This window comes from Pseudophryne corroboree, unplaced genomic scaffold, assembly GCF_028390025.1.
Source record: "Pseudophryne corroboree isolate aPseCor3 unplaced genomic scaffold, aPseCor3.hap2 scaffold_321, whole genome shotgun sequence".
Classification (NCBI taxonomy): domain Eukaryota; kingdom Metazoa; phylum Chordata; class Amphibia; order Anura; family Myobatrachidae; genus Pseudophryne; species Pseudophryne corroboree.
The window spans coordinates 538,147-557,191 of record NW_026969892.1 but is presented as its reverse complement, the minus strand read 5'-3'; the positions used below and the strand labels follow the sequence as shown (position 1 = coordinate 557,191).

The following is a 19,045-nucleotide window of genomic DNA, read 5'->3' as shown; positions in this document are numbered from 1 at the left end:
TACCCCCCTGTCAAGTGAAGGAGATCCAACTGAGGCAGCACAAGGGAACTCTCGAAAGAGGAACAAGGCTAGAGGAAGATCTGAGACAAAGAAATCTGATTTTTACCAGAGTTGACCAGAAGAAAGCACAAACACAGTCCCCCACTACCACAAATAATGCAGTCGAGTTTCCCACATTTGGGGAAATCACAGGGGTCAGCATACCCAGAATGCAATGAATGAACCTCACCCTGGGAGAACAATCTTCATGACCATGGTATCTCCTATGCAAAATAAGTATGATTTGGGATAGGGCTGGGGAGGGCCGCTGCTCAGGCACATCTCTGTCAAGTAAAGGAGATTCAACTGAGGCAGCACAAGGGAACTCTCATCTGGGGACAACAACTGCAGGGAGAACACATATTTTCAGATGAACATGGGAGGGCAGAAGGCTGCCTAATACTGAAGCACCCCCAAACAACAAACCAAATGCAACAACTAGTGCAAGCATTCCTGGGGGAAGGCCTGCAGCAGATGGATTTGCATATGGTGATGTCATCCAAGCAGTGGGTCAAAGTTGGCTTCAACCCTCGTCTGCATATGAAAAGAAAAAAGGGATGTGCAGGGCATGGTGTCCTTTTGTGGCGCTTGGATGACCCCTCCTTCGGTGTGGGGCTCATGTTGGCTATGCCCCAGCCCCTGAAGCATTCAAGATGATTTCTTGCAGCAGCTGGGCACTGTAACAGCTCCAGAGCTGTTCTGTAAAGCATGTAAAAGGGTGTGGGCCCTGCAGCACTACCTGTAGTATGCATTGTGCGTTGGAAGGCACAAAGTAAGCAGACGGGAGAGGTCAGGATAGTGCGCAAGGGCATAGAAGGGAGCGGCTCAAGAAAAGAGAAGTGGAAACAGACAGCAAACTAGGCTGGAGAAAGACCTGAGACAAAGAGATCTGAATTATACGAGAGCCGACCAGAGGAAACACAAATTATGCAGTCAAGTTTCCCACATTTGGGGAAATCGCAGGAGCAGCACACCCAGAGTGCAATGGGTGAGCCTTGCCCTGGGAGAAGCACCTTCCTGATCATAGTATCTCACCTGGCAGGTAAGTAGGAGTTGGGCTAGAGCTGGGGAGGGTCGCTGCTCGGGCACCCCCCTGTCAAGTGGAGGAGATCCAACTGAGGCAGCACAAGGGAACTCTCGAAAGAAGAACAAGGCTAGAGGAAGATCTGAGACAAAGAAATCTGACTTTTACCAGAGCTGACCAGAGGAAAGCACAAACACAGTCCCCCACTACCACAAATAATGCAGTCGAGTTTCCCACATTTGGGGAAATCACAGGGGTCATCATACCCAGAATGCAATGAATGAACCTCACCCTGGGAGAACAATCTTCATGACCATGATATCTCCTATGCAAAATAAGTATGATTTGGGATAGGGCTGGGGAGTGCCGCTGCTCAGGCACATCTCTGTCAAGTAAAGGCGATTCAACTGAGGCAGCACAAGGGAACTCTCATCTGGGGACAACAACTGCAGGGAGAACACATATTTTCAGATGAACATGGGAGGGCAGAAGGCTGCCTAATACTGAAGCACCCCCAAACAACAAACCAAATGCAACAACTAGTGCAAGCATTCCTGGGGGAAGGCCTGCAGCAGATGGATTTGCATATGGTGATGTCATCCAAGCAGTGGGTCAAAGTTGGCTTCAACCCTCGTCTGCATATGAAAAGAGAAAAGGGGCATGCAGGGCATGGCGGCCTTTTGCGGCGCTTGGGTGACCTTTAGTTCGCATTAAACACCCCCACCCTCCTTCGGTGTGGGGCTCATGTTGGCAATGCCCCAGCCCCTGAAGCATTCAAGCTGATTTCTTGCAGCAGCTGGGTACTGTAACAGCTCCAGAGCTGCTCTGTGAGGCAAGTAAAAGGGTGTGGGCCCTGCAGCACTACCTGTAGTTTGCATTGTGTGTTGGAAGGCACAAAGTAAGCAGACGGGAGAAGTCAGGATAGTGCGCAAGGGCATAGAAGGGAGCGGCTCAAGAAAAGAGAAGTGGAAACAGACAGCAAACTAGGCTGGAGAGAGACCTGAGACAAAGAGATCTGAATTATACGAGAGCCGACCAGGGGAAACACAAATTATGCAGTCAAGTTTCCCACATTTGGGGAAATCACAGGGGCAGCACACCCAGAGTGCAATGGGTGAGCCTTGCCCTGGGAGAAGCACCTACATGATCATAGTATCTCACCTGGCAGGTAAGTAGGAGTTGGGCTAGAGCTGGGGAGGGTCGCTGCTCGGGTACCCCCCTGTCAAGTGAAGGAGATCCAACTGAGGCAGCACAAGGGAACTCTCGAAAGAGGAACAAGGCTAGAGGAAGATCTGAGACAAAGAAATCTGATTTTTACCAGAGTTGACCAGAAGAAAGCACAAACACAGTCCCCCACTACCACAAATAATGCAGTCGAGTTTCCCACATTTGGGGAAATCACAGGGGTCAGCATACCCAGAATGCAATGAATGAACCTCACCCTGGGAGAACAATCTTCATGACCATGGTATCTCCTATGCAAAATAAGTATGATTTGGGATAGGGCTGGGGAGGGCCGCTGCTCAGGCACATCTCTGTCAAGTAAAGGAGATTCAACTGAGGCAGCACAAGGGAACTCTCATCTGGGGACAACAACTGCAGGGAGAACACATATTTTCAGATGAACATGGGAGGGCAGAAGGCTGCCTAATACTGAAGCACCCCCAAACAACAAACCAAATGCAACAACTAGTGCAAGCATTCCTGGGGGAAGGCCTGCAGCAGATGGATTTGCATATGGTGATGTCATCCAAGCAGTGGGTCAAAGTTGGCTTCAACCCTCGTCTGCATATGAAAAGAAAAAAGGGATGTGCAGGGCATGGTGTCCTTTTGTGGCGCTTGGATGACCCCTCCTTCGGTGTGGGGCTCATGTTGGCTATGCCCCAGCCCCTGAAGCATTCAAGATGATTTCTTGCAGCAGCTGGGCACTGTAACAGCTCCAGAGCTGTTCTGTAAAGCATGTATAAGGGTGTGGGCCCTGCAGCACTACATGTAGTATGCATTGTGCGTTGGAAGGCACAAAGTAAGCAGACGGGAGAGGTCAGGATAGTGCGCAAGGGCATAGAAGGGAGCGGCTCAAGAAAAGAGAAGTGGAAACAGACAGCAAACTAGGCTGGAGAAAGACCTGAGACAAAGAGATCTGAATTATACGAGAGCCGACCAGAGGAAACACAAATTATGCAGTCAAGTTTCCCACATTTGGGGAAATCGCAGGAGCAGCACACCCAGAGTGCAATGGGTGAGCCTTGCCCTGGGAGAAGCACCTTCCTGATCATAGTATCTCACCTGGCAGGTAAGTAGGAGTTGGGCTAGAGCTGGGGAGGTTCGCTGCTCGGGCACCCCCCTGTCAAGTGGAGGAGATCCAACTGAGGCAGCACAAGGGAACTCTCGAAAGAAGAACAAGGCTAGAGGAAGATCTGAGACAAAGAAATCTGACTTTTACCAGAGCTGACCAGAGGAAAGCACAAACACAGTCCCCCACTACCACAAATAATGCAGTCGAGTTTCCCACATTTGGGGAAATCACAGGGGTCATCATACCCAGAATGCAATGAATGAACCTCACCCTGGGAGAACAATCTTCATGACCATGATATCTCCTATGCAAAATAAGTATGATTTGGGATAGGGCTGGGGAGTGCCGCTGCTCAGGCACATCTCTGTCAAGTAAAGGCGATTCAACTGAGGCAGCACAAGGGAACTCTCATCTGGGGACAACAACTGCAGGGAGAACACATATTTTCAGATGAACATGGGAGGGCAGAAGGCTGCCTAATACTGAAGCACCCCCAAACAACAAACCAAATGCAACAACTAGTGCAAGCATTCCTGGGGGAAGGCCTGCAGCAGATGGATTTGCATATGGTGATGTCATCCAAGCAGTGGGTCAAAGTTGGCTTCAACCCTCGTCTGCATATGAAAAGAGAAAAGGGGCATGCAGGGCATGGCGGCCTTTTGCGGCGCTTGGGTGACCTTTAGTTCGCATTAAACACCCCCACCCTCCTTCGGTGTGGGGCTCATGTTGGCAATGCCCCAGCCCCTGAAGCATTCAAGCTGATTTCTTGCAGCAGCTGGGTACTGTAACAGCTCCAGAGCTGCTCTGTGAGGCAAGTAAAAGGGTGTGGGCCCTGCAGCACTACCTGTAGTTTGCATTGTGTGTTGGAAGGCACAAAGTAAGCAGACGGGAGAAGTCAGGATAGTGCGCAAGGGCATAGAAGGGAGCGGCTCAAGAAAAGAGAAGTGGAAACAGACAGCAAACTAGGCTGGAGAGAGACCTGAGACAAAGAGATCTGAATTATACGAGAGACGACCAGGGGAAACACAAATTATGCAGTCAAGTTTCCCACATTTGGGGAAATCACAGGGGCAGCACACCCAGAGTGCAATGGGTGAGCCTTGCCCTGGGAGAAGCACCTACATGATCATAGTATCTCACCTGGCAGGTAAGTAGGAGTTGGGCTAGAGCTGGGGAGGGTCGCTGCTCGGGTACCCCCCTGTCAAGTGAAGGAGATCCAACTGAGGCAGCACAAGGGAACTCTCGAAAGAGGAACAAGGCTAGAGGAAGATCTGAGACAAAGAAATCTGATTTTTACCAGAGTTGACCAGAAGAAAGCACAAACACAGTCCCCCACTACCACAAATAATGCAGTTGAGTTTCCCACATTTGGGGAAATCACAGGGGTCAGCATACCCAGAATGCAATGAATGAACCTCACCCTGGGAGAACAATCTTCATGACCATGGTATCTCCTATGCAAAATAAGTATGATTTGGGATAGGGCTGGGGAGGGCCGCTGCTGAGGCACATCTCTGTCAAGTAAAGGAGATTCAACTGAGGCAGCACAAGGGAACTCTCATCTGGGGACAACAACTGCAGGGAGAACACATATTTTCAGATGAACATGGGAGGGCAGAAGGCTGCCTAATACTGAAGCACCCCCAAACAACAAACCAAATGCAACAACTAGTGCAAGCATTCCTGGGGGAAGGCCTGCAGCAGATGGATTTGCATATGGTGATGTCATCCAAGCAGTGGGTCAAAGTTGGCTTCAACCCTCGTCTGCATATGAAAAGAAAAAAGGGATGTGCAGGGCATGGTGTCCTTTTGTGGCGCTTGGATGACCCCTCCTTCGGTGTGGGGCTCATGTTGGCTATGCCCCAGCCCCTGAAGCATTCAAGATGATTTCTTGCAGCAGCTGGGCACTGTAACAGCTCCAGAGCTGTTCTGTAAAGCATGTAAAAGGGTGTGGGCCCTGCAGCACTACCTGTAGTATGCATTGTGCGTTGGAAGGCACAAAGTAAGCAGACGGGAGAGGTCAGGATAGTGCGCAAGGGCATAGAAGGGAGCGGCTCAAGAAAAGAGAAGTGGAAACAGACAGCAAACTAGGCTGGAGAAAGACCTGAGACAAAGAGATCTGAATTATACGAGAGCCGACCAGAGGAAACACAAATTATGCAGTCAAGTTTCCCACATTTGGGGAAATCGCAGGAGCAGCACACCCAGAGTGCAATGGGTGAGCCTTGCCCTGGGAGAAGCACCTTCCTGATCATAGTATCTCACCTGGCAGGTAAGTAGGAGTTGGGCTAGAGCTGGGGAGGGTCGCTGCTCGGGCACCCCCCTGTCAAGTGAAGGAGATCCAACTGAGGCAGCACAAGGGAACTCTCGAAAGAAGAACAAGGCTAGAGGAAGTTCTGAGACAAAGAAATCTGACTTTTACCAGAGCTGACCAGAGGAAAGCACAAACACAGTCCCCCACTACCACAAATAATGCAGTCGAGTTTCCCACATTTGGGGAAATCACAGGGGTCAGCATACCCAGAATGCAATGAATGAACCTCACCCTGGGAGAACAATCTTCATGACCATGGTATCTCCTATGCAAAATAAGTATGATTTGGGATAGGGCTGGGGAGGGCCGCTGCTCAGGCACATCTCTGTCAAGTAAAGGCGATTCAACTGAGGCAGCACAAGGGAACTCTCATCTGGGGACAACAACTGCAGGGAGAACACATATTTTCAGATGAACATGGGAGGGCAGAAGGCTGCCTAATACTGAAGCACCCCCAAACAACAAACCAAATGCAACAACTAGTGCAAGCATTCCTGGGGGAAGGCCTGCAGCAGATGGATTTGCATATGGTGATGTCATCCAAGCAGTGGGTCAAAGTTGGCTTCAACCCTCGTCTGCATATGAAAAGAAAAAAGGGATGTGCAGGGCATGGCGGCCTTTTGCGGCGCTTGCATGACCCCTAATTCGCATTAAACACCTCCACCCTCCTTCGGTGTGGGGCTCATGTTGGCTATGCCCCAGCACCTGAAGCATTCAAGCTGATTTCTTGCAGCAGCTGGGCACTGTAACAGCTCCAGAGCTGCTCTGTAAGGCAACTAAAAGGGTGTGGGCCCTGCAGCACTACCTGTAGTTCGCATTGTGCGTTGGAAGGCACAAAGTAAGCAGACGGGAGAAGTCAGGATAGTGCGCAAGGGCATAGAAGGGAGCGGTTCAAGAAAAGAGAAGTGGAAACAGACAGCAAACTAGGCTGGAGAGAGACCTGAGACAAAGAGATCTGAATTATACGAGAGCCGACCAGAGGAAACACAAATTATGCAGTCAAGTGTCCCACATTTGGGGAAATCGCAGGAGCAGCACACCCAGAGTGCAATGGGTGAGCCTTGCCCTGGGAGAAGCACCTTCCTGATCATAGTATCTCACCTGGCAGGTAAGTAGGAGTTGGGCTAGAGCTGGGTAGGGTCGCTGCTCGGGCACCCCCCTGTCAAGTGAAGGAGATCCAACTGAGGCAGCACAAGGGAACTCTCCAAAGAAGAACAAGGCTAGAGGAAGATCTGAGACAAAGAAATCTGACTTTTACCAGAGCTGACCAGAGGAAAGCACAAACACAGTCCCCCTCTACCACAAATAATGCAGTCGAGTTTTCCACATTTGGGGAAATCACAGGGGTCATCATACCCAGAATGCAATGAATGAACCTCACCCTGGGAGAACAATCTTCATGACCATGATATCTCCTATGCAAAATAAGTATGATTTGGGATAGGGCTGGGGAGGGCCGCTGCTCAGGCACATCTCTGTCAAGTAAAGGCGATTCAACTGAGGCAGCACAAGGGAACTCTCATCTGGGGACAACAACTGCAGGGAGAACACATATTTTCAGATGAACATGGGAGGGCAGAAGGCTGCCTAATACTGAAGCACCCCCAAACAACAAACCAAATGCAACAACTAGTACAAGCATTCCTGGGGGAAGGCCTGCAGCAGATGGATTTGCATATGGTGATGTCATCCAAGCAGTGGGTCAAAGTTGGCTTCAACCCTCGTCTGCATATGAAAAGAAAAAAGGGATGTGCAGGGCATGGCGTCCTTTTGTGGCGCTTGGATGACCCTTAATTCGCATTAAACATCTCCACCCTCCTTCGGTGTGGGGCTCATGTTGGCTATGCCCCAGCCCCTGAAGCATTCAAGATGATTTCTTGCAGCAGCTGGGCACTGTAACAGCTCCAGAGCTGTTCTGTAAAGCATGTAAAAGGGTGTGGGCCCTGCAGCACTACCTGTAGTATGCATTGTGCGTTGGAAGGCACAAAGTAAGCAGACGGGAGAGGTCAGGATAGTGCGCAAGGGCATAGAAGGGAGCGGCTCAAGAAAAGAGAAGTGGAAACAGACAGCACACTAGGCTGGAGAAAGACCTGAGACAAAGAGATCTGAATTATACGAGAGCCGACCAGAGGAAACACAAATTATGCAGTCAAGTTTCCCACATTTGGGGAAATCGCAGGAGCAGCACACCCAGAGTGCAATGGGTGAGCCTTGCCCTGGGAGAAGCACCTTCCTGATCATAGTATCTCACCTGGCAGGTAAGTAGGAGTTGGGCTAGAGCAGGGGAGGGTCGCTGCTCGGGCACCCCCCTGTCAAGTGAAGGAGATCCAACTGAGGCAGCACAAGGGAACTCTCGAAAGAAGAACAAGGCTAGAGGAAGATCTGAGACAAAGAAATCTGATTTTTACCAGAGCTGAGCAGAGGAAAGCACAAACACAGTCCCCCACTACCACAAATAATGCAGTCGAGTTTCCCACATTTGGGGAAATCACAGGGGTCAGCATACCCAGAATGCAATGAATGAACCTCACCCTGGGAGAACAATCTTCATGACCATGGTATCTCCTATGCAAAATAAGTATGATTTGGGATAGGGCTGGGGAGGGCCGCTGCTCAGGCACATCTCTGTCAAGTAAAGGAGATTCAACTGAGGCAGCACAAGGGAACTCTCATCTGGGGACAACAACTGCAGGGAGAACACATATTTTCAGATGAACATGGGAGGGCAGAAGGCTGCCTAATACTGAAGCACCCCCAAACAACAAACCAAATGCAACAACTAGTGCAAGCATTCCTGGGGGAAGGCCTGCAGCAGATTGATTTGCATATGGTAATGCCATCCAAGCAGTGGGTCAAAGTTGGCTTCAACCCTCGTCTGCATATGAAAAGAGAAAAGGGGCGTGCAGGGCATGGCGGCCTTTTGCGGCGCTTGGGTGACCCTTAGTTCGCATTAAACACCCCCACCCTCCTTCGGTGTGGGGCTCATGTTAGCAATGCCCCAGCCCCTGAAGCATTCAAGCTGATTTCTTGCAGCAGCTGGGTACTGTAACAGCTCCAGAGCTGCTCTGTGAGGCAAGTAAAAGGGTGTGGGCCCTGCAGCACTACCTGTAGTTTGCATTGTGTGTTGGAAGGCACAAAGTAAGCAGACGGGAGAAGTCAGGATAGTGCGCAAGGGCATAGAAGGGAGCGGCTCAAGAAAAGAGAAGTGGAAACAGACAGCAAACTAGGCTGGAGAGAGACCTGAGACAAAGAGATCTGAATTATACGAGAGACGACCAGGGGAAACACAAATTATGCAGTCAAGTTTCCCACATTTGGGGAAATCACAGGGGCAGCACACCCAGAGTGCAATGGGTGAGCCTTGCCCTGGGAGAAGCACCTACATGATCATAGTATCTCGCCTGGCAGGTAAGTAGGAGTTGGGCTAGAGCTGGGGAGGGTCGCTGCTCGGGTACCCCCCTGTCAAGTGAAGGAGATCCAACTGAGGCAGCACAAGGGAACTCTCGAAAGAGGAACAAGGCTAGAGGAAGATCTGAGACAAAGAAATCTGATTTTTACCAGAGTTGACCAGAAGAAAGCACAAACACAGTCCCCCACTACCACAAATAATGCAGTCGAGTTTCCCACATTTGGGGAAATCACAGGGGTCAGCATACCCAGAATGCAATGAATGAACCTCACCCTGGGAGAACAATCTTCATGACCATGGTATCTCCTATGCAAAATAAGTATGATTTGGGATAGGGCTGGGGAGGGCCGCTGCTCAGGCACATCTCTGTCAAGTAAAGGAGATTCAACTGAGGCAGCACAAGGGAACTCTCATCTGGGGACAACAACTGCAGGGAGAACACATATTTTCAGATGAACATGGGAGGGCAGAAGGCTGCCTAATACTGAAGCACCCCCAAACAACAAACCAAATGCAACAACTAGTGCAAGCATTCCTGGGGGAAGGCCTGCAGCAGATGGATTTGCATATGGTGATGTCATCCAAGCAGTGGGTCAAAGTTGGCTTCAACCCTCGTCTGCATATGAAAAGAAAAAAGGGATGTGCAGGGCATGGTGTCCTTTTGTGGCGCTTGGATGACCCCTCCTTCGGTGTGGGGCTCATGTTGGCTATGCCCCAGCCCCTGAAGCATTCAAGATGATTTCTTGCAGCAGCTGGGCACTGTAACAGCTCCAGAGCTGTTCTGTAAAGCATGTAAAAGGGTGTGGGCCCTGCAGCACTACCTGTAGTATGCATTGTGCGTTGGAAGGCACAAAGTAAGCAGACGGGAGAGGTCAGGATAGTGCGCAAGGGCATAGAAGGGAGCGGCTCAAGAAAAGAGAAGTGGAAACAGACAGCAAACTAGGCTGGAGAAAGACCTGAGACAAAGAGATCTGAATTATACGAGAGCCGACCAGAGGAAACACAAATTATGCAGTCAAGTTTCCCACATTTGGGGAAATCGCAGGAGCAGCACACCCAGAGTGCAATGGGTGAGCCTTGCCCTGGGAGAAGCACCTTCCTGATCATAGTATCTCACCTGGCAGGTAAGTAGGAGTTGGGCTAGAGCTGGGGAGGGTCGCTGCTCGGGCACCCCCCTGTCAAGTGAAGGAGATCCAACTGAGGCAGCACAAGGGAACTCTCGAAAGAAGAACAAGGCTAGAGGAAGATCTGAGACAAAGAAATCTGACTTTTACCAGAGCTGACCAGAGGAAAGCACAAACACAGTCCCCCACTACCACAAATAATGCAGTCGAGTTTCCCACATTTGGGGAAATCACAGGGGTCAGCATACCCAGAATGCAATGAATGAACCTCACCCTGGGAGAACAATCTTCATGACCATGGTATCTCCTATGCAAAATAAGTATGATTTGGGATAGGGCTGGGGAGGGCCGCTGCTCAGGCACATCTCTGTCAAGTAAAGGCGATTCAACTGAGGCAGCACAAGGGAACTCTCATCTGGGGACAACAACTGCAGGGAGAACACATATTTTCAGATGAACATGGGAGGGCAGAAGGCTGCCTAATACTGAAGCACCCCCAAACAACAAACCAAATGCAACAACTAGTGCAAGCATTCCTGGGGGAAGGCCTGCAGCAGATGGATTTGCATATGGTGATGTCATCCAAGCAGTGGGTCAAAGTTGGCTTCAACCCTCGTCTGCATATGAAAAGAAAAAAGGGATGTGCAGGGCATGGTGGCCTTTTGCGGCGCTTGCATGACCCCTAATTCGCATTAAACACCTCCACCCTCCTTCGGTGTGGGGCTCATGTTGGCTATGCCCCAGCACCTGAAGCATTCAAGCTGATTTCTTGCAGCAGCTGGGCACTGTAACAGCTCCAGAGCTGCTCTGTAAGGCAACTAAAAGGGTGTGGGCCCTGCAGCACTACCTGTAGTTCGCATTGTGCGTTGGAAGGCACAAAGTAAGCAGACGGGAGAAGTCAGGATAGTGCGCAAGGGCATAGAAGGGAGCGGTTCAAGAAAAGAGAAGTGGAAACAGACAGCAAACTAGGCTGGAGAGAGACCTGAGACAAAGAGATCTGAATTATACGAGAGCCGACCAGAGGAAACACAAATTATGCAGTCAAGTGTCCCACATTTGGGGAAATCGCAGGAGCAGCACACCCAGAGTGCAATGGGTGAGCCTTGCCCTGGGAGAAGCACCTTCCTGATCATAGTATCTCACCTGGCAGGTAAGTAGGAGTTGGGCTAGAGCTGGGGAGGGTCGCTGCTCGGGCACCCCCCTGTCAAGTGAAGGAGATCCAACTGAGGCAGCACAAGGGAACTCTCGAAAGAAGAACAAGGCTAGAGGAAGATCTGAGACAAAGAAATCTGACTTTTACCAGAGCTGACCAGAGGAAAGCACAAACACAGTCCCCCTCTACCACAAATAATGCAGTCGAGTTTTCCACATTTGGGGAAATCACAGGGGTCATCATACCCAGAATGCAATGAATGAACCTCACCCTGGGAGAACAATCTTCATGACCATGATATCTCCTATGCAAAATAAGTATGATTTGGGATAGGGCTGGGGAGGGCCGCTGCTCAGGCACATCTCTGTCAAGTAAAGGCGATTCAACTGAGGCAGCACAAGGGAACTCTCATCTGGGGACAACAACTGCAGGGAGAACACATATTTTCAGATGAACATGGGAGGGCAGAAGGCTGCCTAATACTGAAGCACCCCCAAACAACAAACCAAATGCAACAACTAGTACAAGCATTCCTGGGGGAAGGCCTGCAGCAGATGGATTTGCATATGGTGATGTCATCCAAGCAGTGGGTCAAAGTTGGCTTCAACCCTCGTCTGCATATGAAAAGAAAAAAGGGATGTGCAGGGCATGGCGTCCTTTTGTGGCGCTTGGATGACCCTTAATTCGCATTAAACATCTCCACCCTCCTTCGGTGTGGGGCTCATGTTGGCTATGCCCCAGCCCCTGAAGCATTCAAGATGATTTCTTGCAGCAGCTGGGCACTGTAACAGCTCCAGAGCTGTTCTGTAAAGCATGTAAAAGGGTGTGGGCCCTGCAGCACTACCTGTAGTATGCATTGTGCGTTGGAAGGCACAAAGTAAGCAGATGGGAGAGGTCAGGATAGTGCGCAAGGGCATAGAAGGGAGCGGCTCAAAAAAAGAGAAGTGGAAACAGACAGCAAACTAGGCTGGAGAAAGACCTGAGACAAAGAGATCTGAATTATACGAGAGCCGACCAGAGGAAACACAAATTATGCAGTCAAGTTTCCCACATTTGGGGAAATCGCAGGAGCAGCACACCCAGAGTGCAATGGGTGAGCCTTGCCCTGGGAGAAGCACCTTCCTGATCATAGTATCTCACCTGGCAGGTAAGTAGGAGTTGGGCTAGAGCTGGGGAGGGTCGCTGCTCGGGCACCCCCTTGTCAAGTGAAGGAGATCCAACTGAGGCAGCACAAGGGAACTCTCGAAAGAAGAACAAGGCTAGAGGAAGATCTGAGACAAAGAAATCTGACTTTTACCAGAGCTGAGCAGAGGAAAGCACAAACACAGTCCCCCTCTACCACAAATAATGCAGTCGAGTTTCCCACATTTGGGGAAATCACAGGGGTCAGCATACCCAGAATGCAATGAATGAACCTCACCCTGGGAGAACAATCTTCATGACCATGGTATCTCCTATGCAAAATAAGTATGATTTGGGATAGGGCTGGGGAGGGCCGCTGCTCAGGCACATCTCTGTCAAGTAAAGGAGATTCAACTGAGGCAGCACAAGGGAACTCTCATCTGGGGACAACAACTGCAGGGAGAACACATATTTTCAGATGAACATGGGAGGGCAGAAGGCTGCCTAATACTGAAGCACCCCCAAACAACAAACCAAATGCAACAACTAGTGCAAGCATTCCTGGGGGAAGGCCTGCAGCAGATGGATTTGCATATGGTGATGTCATCCAAGCAGTGGGTCAAAGTTGGCTTCAACCCTCGTCTGCATATGAAAAGAAAAAAGGGATGTGCAGGGCATGGTGTCCTTTTGTGGCGCTTGGATGACCCCTCCTTCGGTGTGGGGCTCATGTTGGCTATGCCCCAGCCCCTGAAGCATTCAAGATGATTTCTTGCAGCAGCTGGGCACTGTAACAGCTCCAGAGCTGTTCTGTAAAGCATGTAAAAGGGTGTGGGCCCTGCAGCACTACCTGTAGTATGCATTGTGCGTTGGAAGGCACAAAGTAAGCAGACGGGAGAGGTCAGGATAGTGCGCAAGGGCATAGAAGGGAGCGGCTCAAGAAAAGAGAAGTGGAAACAGACAGCAAACTAGGCTGGAGAAAGACCTGAGACAAAGAGATCTGAATTATACGAGAGCCGACCAGAGGAAACACAAATTATGCAGTCAAGTTTCCCACATTTGGGGAAATCGCAGGAGCAGCACACCCAGAGTGCAATGGGTGAGCCTTGCCCTGGGAGAAGCACCTTCCTGATCATAGTATCTCACCTGGCAGGTAAGTAGGAGTTGGGCTAGAGCTGGGGAGGGTCGCTGCTCGGGCACCCCCCTGTCAAGTGAAGGAGATCCAACTGAGGCAGCACAAGGGAACTCTCGAAAGAAGAACAAGGCTAGAGGAAGATCTGAGACAAAGAAATCTGACTTTTACCAGAGCTGACCAGAGGAAAGCACAAACACAGTCCCCCACTACCACAAATAATGCAGTCGAGTTTCCCACATTTGGGGAAATCACAGGGGTCAGCATACCCAGAATGCAATGAATGAACCTCACCCTGGGAGAACAATCTTCATGACCATGGTATCTCCTATGCAAAATAAGTATGATTTGGGATAGGGCTGGGGAGGGCCGCTGCTCAGGCACATCTCTGTCAAGTAAAGGCGATTCAACTGAGGCAGCACAAGGGAACTCTCATCTGGGGACAACAACTGCAGGGAGAACACATATTTTCAGATGAACATGGGAGGGCAGAAGGCTGCCTAATACTGAAGCACCCCCAAACAACAAACCAAATGCAACAACTAGTGCAAGCATTCCTGGGGGAAGGCCTGCAGCAGATGGATTTGCATATGGTGATGTCATCCAAGCAGTGGGTCAAAGTTGGCTTCAACCCTCGTCTGCATATGAAAAGAAAAAAGGGATGTGCAGGGCATGGCGGCCTTTTGCGGCGCTTGCATGACCCCTAATTCGCATTAAACACCTCCACCCTCCTTCGGTGTGGGGCTCATGTTGGCTATGCCCCAGCACCTGAAGCATTCAAGCAGATTTCTTGCAGCAGCTGGGCACTGTAACAGCTCCAGAGCTGCTCTGTAAGGCAACTAAAAGGGTGTGGGCCCTGCAGCACTACCTGTAGTTCGCATTGTGCGTTGGAAGGCACAAAGTAAGCAGACGGGAGAAGTCAGGATAGTGCGCAAGGGCATAGAAGGGAGCGGTTCAAGAAAAGAGAAGTGGAAACAGACAGCAAACTAGGCTGGAGAGAGACCTGAGACAAAGAGATCTGAATTATACGAGAGCCGACCAGAGGAAACACAAATTATGCAGTCAAGTGTCCCACATTTGGGGAAATCGCAGGAGCAGCACACCCAGAGTGCAATGGGTGAGCCTTGCCCTGGGAGAAGCACCTTCCTGATCATAGTATCTCACCTGGCAGGTAAGTAGGAGTTGGGCTAGAGCTGGGGAGGGTCGCTGCTCGGGCACCCCCCTGTCAAGTGAAGGAGATCCAACTGAGGCAGCACAAGGGAACTCTCGAAAGAAGAACAAGGCTAGAGGAAGATCTGAGACAAAGAAATCTGACTTTTACCAGAGCTGACCAGAGGAAAGCACAAACACAGTCCCCCTCTACCACAAATAATGCAGTCGAGTTTTCCACATTTGGGGAAATCACAGGGGTCATCATACCCAGAATGCAATGAATGAACCTCACCCTGGGAGAACAATCTTCATGACCATGATATCTCCTATGCAAAATAAGTATGATTTGGGATAGGGCTGGGGAGGGCCGCTGCTCAGGCACATCTCTGTCAAGTAAAGGCGATTCAACTGAGGCAGCACAAGGGAACTCTCATCTGGGGACAACAACTGCAGGGAGAACACATATTTTCAGATGAACATGGGAGGGCAGAAGGCTGCCTAATACTGAAGCACCCCCAAACAACAAACCAAATGCAACAACTAGTACAAGCATTCCTGGGGGAAGGCCTGCAGCAGATGGATTTGCATATGGTGATGTCATCCAAGCAGTGGGTCAAAGTTGGCTTCAACCCTCGTCTGCATATGAAAAGAAAAAAGGGATGTGCAGGGCATGGCGTCCTTTTGTGGCGCTTGGATGACCCTTAATTCGCATTAAACATCTCCACCCTCCTTCGGTGTGGGGCTCATGTTGGCTATGCCCCAGCCCCTGAAGCATTCAAGATGATTTCTTGCAGCAGCTGGGCACTGTAACAGCTCCAGAGCTGTTCTGTAAAGCATGTAAAAGGGTGTGGGCCCTGCAGCACTACCTGTAGTATGCATTGTGCGTTGGAAGGCACAAAGTAAGCAGATGGGAGAGGTCAGGATAGTGCGCAAGGGCATAGAAGGGAGCGGCTCAAAAAAAGAGAAGTGGAAACAGACAGCAAACTAGGCTGGAGAAAGACCTGAGACAAAGAGATCTGAATTATACGAGAGCCGACCAGAGGAAACACAAATTATGCAGTCAAGTTTCCCACATTTGGGGAAATCGCAGGAGCAGCACACCCAGAGTGCAATGGGTGAGCCTTGCCCTGGGAGAAGCACCTTCCTGATCATAGTATCTCACCTGGCAGGTAAGTAGGAGTTGGGCTAGAGCTGGGGAGGGTCGCTGCTCGGGCACCCCCTTGTCAAGTGAAGGAGATCCAACTGAGGCAGCACAAGGGAACTCTCGAAAGAAGAACAAGGCTAGAGGAAGATCTGAGACAAAGAAATCTGACTTTTACCAGAGCTGAGCAGAGGAAAGCACAAACACAGTCCCCCTCTACCACAAATAATGCAGTCGAGTTTCCCACATTTGGGGAAATCACAGGGGTCAGCATACCCAGAATGCAATGAATGAACCTCACCCTGGGAGAACAATCTTCATGACCATGGTATCTCCTATGCAAAATAAGTATGATTTGGGATAGGGCTGGGGAGGGCCGCTGCTCAGGCACATCTCTGTCAAGTAAAGGAGATTCAACTGAGGCAGCACAAGGGAACTCTCATCTGGGGACAACAACTGCAGGGAGAACACATATTTTCAGATGAACATGGGAGGGCAGAAGGCTGCCTAATACTGAAGCACCCCCAAACAACAAACCAAATGCAACAACTAGTGCAAGCATTCCTGGGGGAAGGCCTGCAGCAGATGGATTTGCATATGGTGATGTCATCCAAGCAGTGGGTCAAAGTTGGCTTCAACCCTCGTCTGCATATGAAAAGAAAAAAGGGATGTGCAGGGCATGGTGTCCTTTTGTGGCGCTTGGATGACCCCTCCTTCGGTGTGGGGCTCATGTTGGCTATGCCCCAGCCCCTGAAGCATTCAAGATGATTTCTTGCAGCAGCTGGGCACTGTAACAGCTCCAGAGCTGTTCTGTAAAGCATGTAAAAGGGTGTGGGCCCTGCAGCACTACCTGTAGTATGCATTGTGCGTTGGAAGGCACAAAGTAAGCAGACGGGAGAGGTCAGGATAGTGCGCAAGGGCATAGAAGGGAGCGGCTCAAGAAAAGAGAAGTGGAAACAGACAGCAAACTAGGCTGGAGAAAGACCTGAGACAAAGAGATCTGAATTATACGAGAGCCGACCAGAGGAAACACAAATTATGCAGTCAAGTTTCCCACATTTGGGGAAATCGCAGGAGCAGCACACCCAGAGTGCAATGGGTGAGCCTTGCCCTGGGAGAAGCACCTTCCTGATCATAGTATCTCACCTGGCAGGTAAGTAGGAGTTGGGCTAGAGCTGGGGAGGGTCGCTGCTCGGGCACCCCCCTGTCAAGTGAAGGAGATCCAACTGAGGCAGCACAAGGGAACTCTCGAAAGAAGAACAAGGCTAGAGGAAGATCTGAGACAAAGAAATCTGACTTTTACCAGAGCTGACCAGAGGAAAGCACAAACACAGTCCCCCACTACCACAAATAATGCAGTCGAGTTTCCCACATTTGGGGAAATCACAGGGGTCAGCATACCCAGAATGCAATGAATGAACCTCACCCTGGGAGAACAATCTTCATGACCATGGTATCTCCTATGCAAAATAAGTATGATTTGGGATAGGGCTGGGGAGGGCCGCTGCTCAGGCACATCTCTGTCAAGTAAAGGCGATTCAACTGAGGCAGCACAAGGGAACTCTCATCTGGGGACAACAACTGCAGGGAGAACACATATTTTCAGATGAACATGGGAGGGCAGAAGGCTGCCTAATACTGAAGCACCCCCAAACAACAAACCAAATGCAACAACTAGTGCAAGCATTCCTGGGGGAAGGCCTGCAGCAGATGGATTTGCATATGGTGATGTCATCCAAGCAGTGGGTCAAAGTTGGCTTCAACCCTCGTCTGCATATGAAAAGAAAAAAGGGATGTGCAGGGCATGGCGGCCTTTTGCGGCGCTTGCATGACCCCTAATTCGCATTAAACACCTCCACCCTCCTTCGGTGTGGGGCTCATGTTGGCTATGCCCCAGCACCTGAAGCATTCAAGCTGATTTCTTGCAGCAGCTGGGCACTGTAACAGCTCCAGAGCTGCTCTGTAAGGCAACTAAAAGGGTGTGGGCCCTGCAGCACTACCTGTAGTTCGCATTGTGCGTTGGAAGGCACAAAGTAAGCAGACGGGAGAAGTCAGGATAGTGCGCAAGGGCATAGAAGGGAGCGGTTCAAGAAAAGAGAAGTGGAAACAGACAGCAAACTAGGCTGGAGAGAGACCTGAGACAAAGAGATCTGAATTATACGAGAGCCGACCAGAGGAAACACAAATTATGCAGTCAAGTGTCCCACATTTGGGGAAATCGCAGGAGCAGCACACCCAGAGTGCAATGGGTGAGCCTTGCCCTGGGAGAAGCACCTTCCTGATCATAGTATCTCACCTGGCAGGTAAGTAGGAGTTGGGCTAGAGCTGGGGAGGGTCGCTGCTCGGGCACCCCCCTGTCAAGTGAAGGAGATCCAACTGAGGCAGCACAAGGGAACTCTCGAAAGAAGAACAAGGCTAGAGGAAGATCTGAGACAAAGAAATCTGACTTTTACCAGAGCTGACCAGAGGAAAGCACAAACACAGTCCCCCTCTACCACAAATAATGCAGTCGAGTTTTCCACATTTGGGGAAATCACAGGGGTCATCATACCCAGAATGCAATGAATGAACCTCACCCTGGGAGAACAATCTTCATGACCATGATATCTCCTATGCAAAATAAGTATGATTTGGGATAGGGCTGGGGAGGGCCGCTGCTCAGGCACATCTCTGTCAAGTAAAGGCGATTCAACTGAGGCAGCACAAGGGAACTCTCATCTGGGGACAACAACTGCAGGGAGAACACATATTTTCAGATGAACATGGGAGGGCAGAAGGCTGCCTAATACTGAAGCACCCCCAAACAACAAACCAAATGCAACAACTAGTACAAGCATTCCTGGGGGAAGGCCTGCAGCAGATGGATTTGCATATGGTGATGTCATCCAAGCAGTGGGTCAAAGTTGGCTTCAACCCTCGTCTGCATATGAAAAGAAAAAAGGGATGTGCAGGGCATGGCGTCCTTTTGTGGCGCTTGGATGACCCTTAATTCGCATTAAACATCTCCACCCTCCTTCGGTGTGGGGCTCATGTTGGCTATGCCCCAGCCCCTGAAGCATTCAAGATGATTTCTTGCAGCAGCTGGGCACTGTAACAGCTCCAGAGCTGTTCTGTAAAGCATGTAAAAGGGTGTGGGCCCTGC

General features: G+C 50.3%; 33 non-coding genes across 33 annotated transcripts; all 33 read right to left on the bottom strand.

Annotated features, from left to right (window-relative positions):
• Positions 1 to 116: 116 nt before the first annotated feature.
• Positions 117 to 280, bottom strand: LOC135018099 (U1 spliceosomal RNA). The gene has a single exon (XR_010215854.1). It is a non-coding gene; the product is annotated as a U1 spliceosomal RNA (small nuclear RNA).
• A 646-nt stretch (positions 281 to 926) lies between these two features.
• LOC135018140 (U1 spliceosomal RNA) lies at positions 927 to 1,089 on the bottom strand. Its single transcript, XR_010215894.1, has one exon. It is a non-coding gene; the product is annotated as a U1 spliceosomal RNA (small nuclear RNA).
• Positions 1,090 to 1,241: 152 nt separating this feature from the next.
• On the bottom strand, positions 1,242 to 1,405 carry LOC135018109 (U1 spliceosomal RNA). Its single transcript, XR_010215864.1, has one exon. It is a non-coding gene; the product is annotated as a U1 spliceosomal RNA (small nuclear RNA).
• Positions 1,406 to 2,076: 671 nt separating this feature from the next.
• Positions 2,077 to 2,239, bottom strand: LOC135018164 (U1 spliceosomal RNA). Its single transcript, XR_010215917.1, has one exon. It is a non-coding gene; the product is annotated as a U1 spliceosomal RNA (small nuclear RNA).
• A 152-nt stretch (positions 2,240 to 2,391) lies between these two features.
• Positions 2,392 to 2,555, bottom strand: LOC135018215 (U1 spliceosomal RNA). The gene has a single exon (XR_010215963.1). It is a non-coding gene; the product is annotated as a U1 spliceosomal RNA (small nuclear RNA).
• A 646-nt stretch (positions 2,556 to 3,201) lies between these two features.
• On the bottom strand, positions 3,202 to 3,364 carry LOC135018139 (U1 spliceosomal RNA). The gene has a single exon (XR_010215893.1). It is a non-coding gene; the product is annotated as a U1 spliceosomal RNA (small nuclear RNA).
• A 152-nt stretch (positions 3,365 to 3,516) lies between these two features.
• Positions 3,517 to 3,680, bottom strand: LOC135018108 (U1 spliceosomal RNA). Its single transcript, XR_010215863.1, has one exon. It is a non-coding gene; the product is annotated as a U1 spliceosomal RNA (small nuclear RNA).
• A 671-nt stretch (positions 3,681 to 4,351) lies between these two features.
• On the bottom strand, positions 4,352 to 4,514 carry LOC135018171 (U1 spliceosomal RNA). Its single transcript, XR_010215923.1, has one exon. It is a non-coding gene; the product is annotated as a U1 spliceosomal RNA (small nuclear RNA).
• A 152-nt stretch (positions 4,515 to 4,666) lies between these two features.
• On the bottom strand, positions 4,667 to 4,830 carry LOC135018206 (U1 spliceosomal RNA). Its single transcript, XR_010215954.1, has one exon. It is a non-coding gene; the product is annotated as a U1 spliceosomal RNA (small nuclear RNA).
• Positions 4,831 to 5,476: 646 nt separating this feature from the next.
• Positions 5,477 to 5,639, bottom strand: LOC135018138 (U1 spliceosomal RNA). Its single transcript, XR_010215892.1, has one exon. It is a non-coding gene; the product is annotated as a U1 spliceosomal RNA (small nuclear RNA).
• Positions 5,640 to 5,791: 152 nt separating this feature from the next.
• On the bottom strand, positions 5,792 to 5,955 carry LOC135018195 (U1 spliceosomal RNA). The gene has a single exon (XR_010215944.1). It is a non-coding gene; the product is annotated as a U1 spliceosomal RNA (small nuclear RNA).
• Positions 5,956 to 6,626: 671 nt separating this feature from the next.
• LOC135018148 (U1 spliceosomal RNA) lies at positions 6,627 to 6,789 on the bottom strand. Its single transcript, XR_010215902.1, has one exon. It is a non-coding gene; the product is annotated as a U1 spliceosomal RNA (small nuclear RNA).
• Positions 6,790 to 6,941: 152 nt separating this feature from the next.
• LOC135018121 (U1 spliceosomal RNA) lies at positions 6,942 to 7,105 on the bottom strand. Its single transcript, XR_010215875.1, has one exon. It is a non-coding gene; the product is annotated as a U1 spliceosomal RNA (small nuclear RNA).
• Positions 7,106 to 7,776: 671 nt separating this feature from the next.
• Positions 7,777 to 7,939, bottom strand: LOC135018137 (U1 spliceosomal RNA). Its single transcript, XR_010215891.1, has one exon. It is a non-coding gene; the product is annotated as a U1 spliceosomal RNA (small nuclear RNA).
• Positions 7,940 to 8,091: 152 nt separating this feature from the next.
• On the bottom strand, positions 8,092 to 8,255 carry LOC135018194 (U1 spliceosomal RNA). The gene has a single exon (XR_010215943.1). It is a non-coding gene; the product is annotated as a U1 spliceosomal RNA (small nuclear RNA).
• Positions 8,256 to 8,926: 671 nt separating this feature from the next.
• On the bottom strand, positions 8,927 to 9,089 carry LOC135018174 (U1 spliceosomal RNA). Its single transcript, XR_010215926.1, has one exon. It is a non-coding gene; the product is annotated as a U1 spliceosomal RNA (small nuclear RNA).
• Positions 9,090 to 9,241: 152 nt separating this feature from the next.
• On the bottom strand, positions 9,242 to 9,405 carry LOC135018214 (U1 spliceosomal RNA). The gene has a single exon (XR_010215962.1). It is a non-coding gene; the product is annotated as a U1 spliceosomal RNA (small nuclear RNA).
• A 646-nt stretch (positions 9,406 to 10,051) lies between these two features.
• LOC135018136 (U1 spliceosomal RNA) lies at positions 10,052 to 10,214 on the bottom strand. Its single transcript, XR_010215890.1, has one exon. It is a non-coding gene; the product is annotated as a U1 spliceosomal RNA (small nuclear RNA).
• A 152-nt stretch (positions 10,215 to 10,366) lies between these two features.
• Positions 10,367 to 10,530, bottom strand: LOC135018193 (U1 spliceosomal RNA). The gene has a single exon (XR_010215942.1). It is a non-coding gene; the product is annotated as a U1 spliceosomal RNA (small nuclear RNA).
• Positions 10,531 to 11,201: 671 nt separating this feature from the next.
• On the bottom strand, positions 11,202 to 11,364 carry LOC135018147 (U1 spliceosomal RNA). Its single transcript, XR_010215901.1, has one exon. It is a non-coding gene; the product is annotated as a U1 spliceosomal RNA (small nuclear RNA).
• Positions 11,365 to 11,516: 152 nt separating this feature from the next.
• Positions 11,517 to 11,680, bottom strand: LOC135018120 (U1 spliceosomal RNA). Its single transcript, XR_010215874.1, has one exon. It is a non-coding gene; the product is annotated as a U1 spliceosomal RNA (small nuclear RNA).
• A 671-nt stretch (positions 11,681 to 12,351) lies between these two features.
• LOC135018135 (U1 spliceosomal RNA) lies at positions 12,352 to 12,514 on the bottom strand. Its single transcript, XR_010215889.1, has one exon. It is a non-coding gene; the product is annotated as a U1 spliceosomal RNA (small nuclear RNA).
• Positions 12,515 to 12,666: 152 nt separating this feature from the next.
• On the bottom strand, positions 12,667 to 12,830 carry LOC135018203 (U1 spliceosomal RNA). Its single transcript, XR_010215951.1, has one exon. It is a non-coding gene; the product is annotated as a U1 spliceosomal RNA (small nuclear RNA).
• A 646-nt stretch (positions 12,831 to 13,476) lies between these two features.
• Positions 13,477 to 13,639, bottom strand: LOC135018134 (U1 spliceosomal RNA). Its single transcript, XR_010215888.1, has one exon. It is a non-coding gene; the product is annotated as a U1 spliceosomal RNA (small nuclear RNA).
• Positions 13,640 to 13,791: 152 nt separating this feature from the next.
• LOC135018192 (U1 spliceosomal RNA) lies at positions 13,792 to 13,955 on the bottom strand. The gene has a single exon (XR_010215941.1). It is a non-coding gene; the product is annotated as a U1 spliceosomal RNA (small nuclear RNA).
• A 671-nt stretch (positions 13,956 to 14,626) lies between these two features.
• On the bottom strand, positions 14,627 to 14,789 carry LOC135018146 (U1 spliceosomal RNA). The gene has a single exon (XR_010215900.1). It is a non-coding gene; the product is annotated as a U1 spliceosomal RNA (small nuclear RNA).
• Positions 14,790 to 14,941: 152 nt separating this feature from the next.
• LOC135018119 (U1 spliceosomal RNA) lies at positions 14,942 to 15,105 on the bottom strand. Its single transcript, XR_010215873.1, has one exon. It is a non-coding gene; the product is annotated as a U1 spliceosomal RNA (small nuclear RNA).
• Positions 15,106 to 15,776: 671 nt separating this feature from the next.
• Positions 15,777 to 15,939, bottom strand: LOC135018133 (U1 spliceosomal RNA). Its single transcript, XR_010215887.1, has one exon. It is a non-coding gene; the product is annotated as a U1 spliceosomal RNA (small nuclear RNA).
• Positions 15,940 to 16,091: 152 nt separating this feature from the next.
• LOC135018202 (U1 spliceosomal RNA) lies at positions 16,092 to 16,255 on the bottom strand. Its single transcript, XR_010215950.1, has one exon. It is a non-coding gene; the product is annotated as a U1 spliceosomal RNA (small nuclear RNA).
• A 646-nt stretch (positions 16,256 to 16,901) lies between these two features.
• LOC135018132 (U1 spliceosomal RNA) lies at positions 16,902 to 17,064 on the bottom strand. Its single transcript, XR_010215886.1, has one exon. It is a non-coding gene; the product is annotated as a U1 spliceosomal RNA (small nuclear RNA).
• Positions 17,065 to 17,216: 152 nt separating this feature from the next.
• LOC135018191 (U1 spliceosomal RNA) lies at positions 17,217 to 17,380 on the bottom strand. The gene has a single exon (XR_010215940.1). It is a non-coding gene; the product is annotated as a U1 spliceosomal RNA (small nuclear RNA).
• A 671-nt stretch (positions 17,381 to 18,051) lies between these two features.
• On the bottom strand, positions 18,052 to 18,214 carry LOC135018145 (U1 spliceosomal RNA). The gene has a single exon (XR_010215899.1). It is a non-coding gene; the product is annotated as a U1 spliceosomal RNA (small nuclear RNA).
• Positions 18,215 to 18,366: 152 nt separating this feature from the next.
• On the bottom strand, positions 18,367 to 18,530 carry LOC135018118 (U1 spliceosomal RNA). The gene has a single exon (XR_010215872.1). It is a non-coding gene; the product is annotated as a U1 spliceosomal RNA (small nuclear RNA).
• Between the last annotated feature and the right edge of the window lie 515 nt (positions 18,531 to 19,045).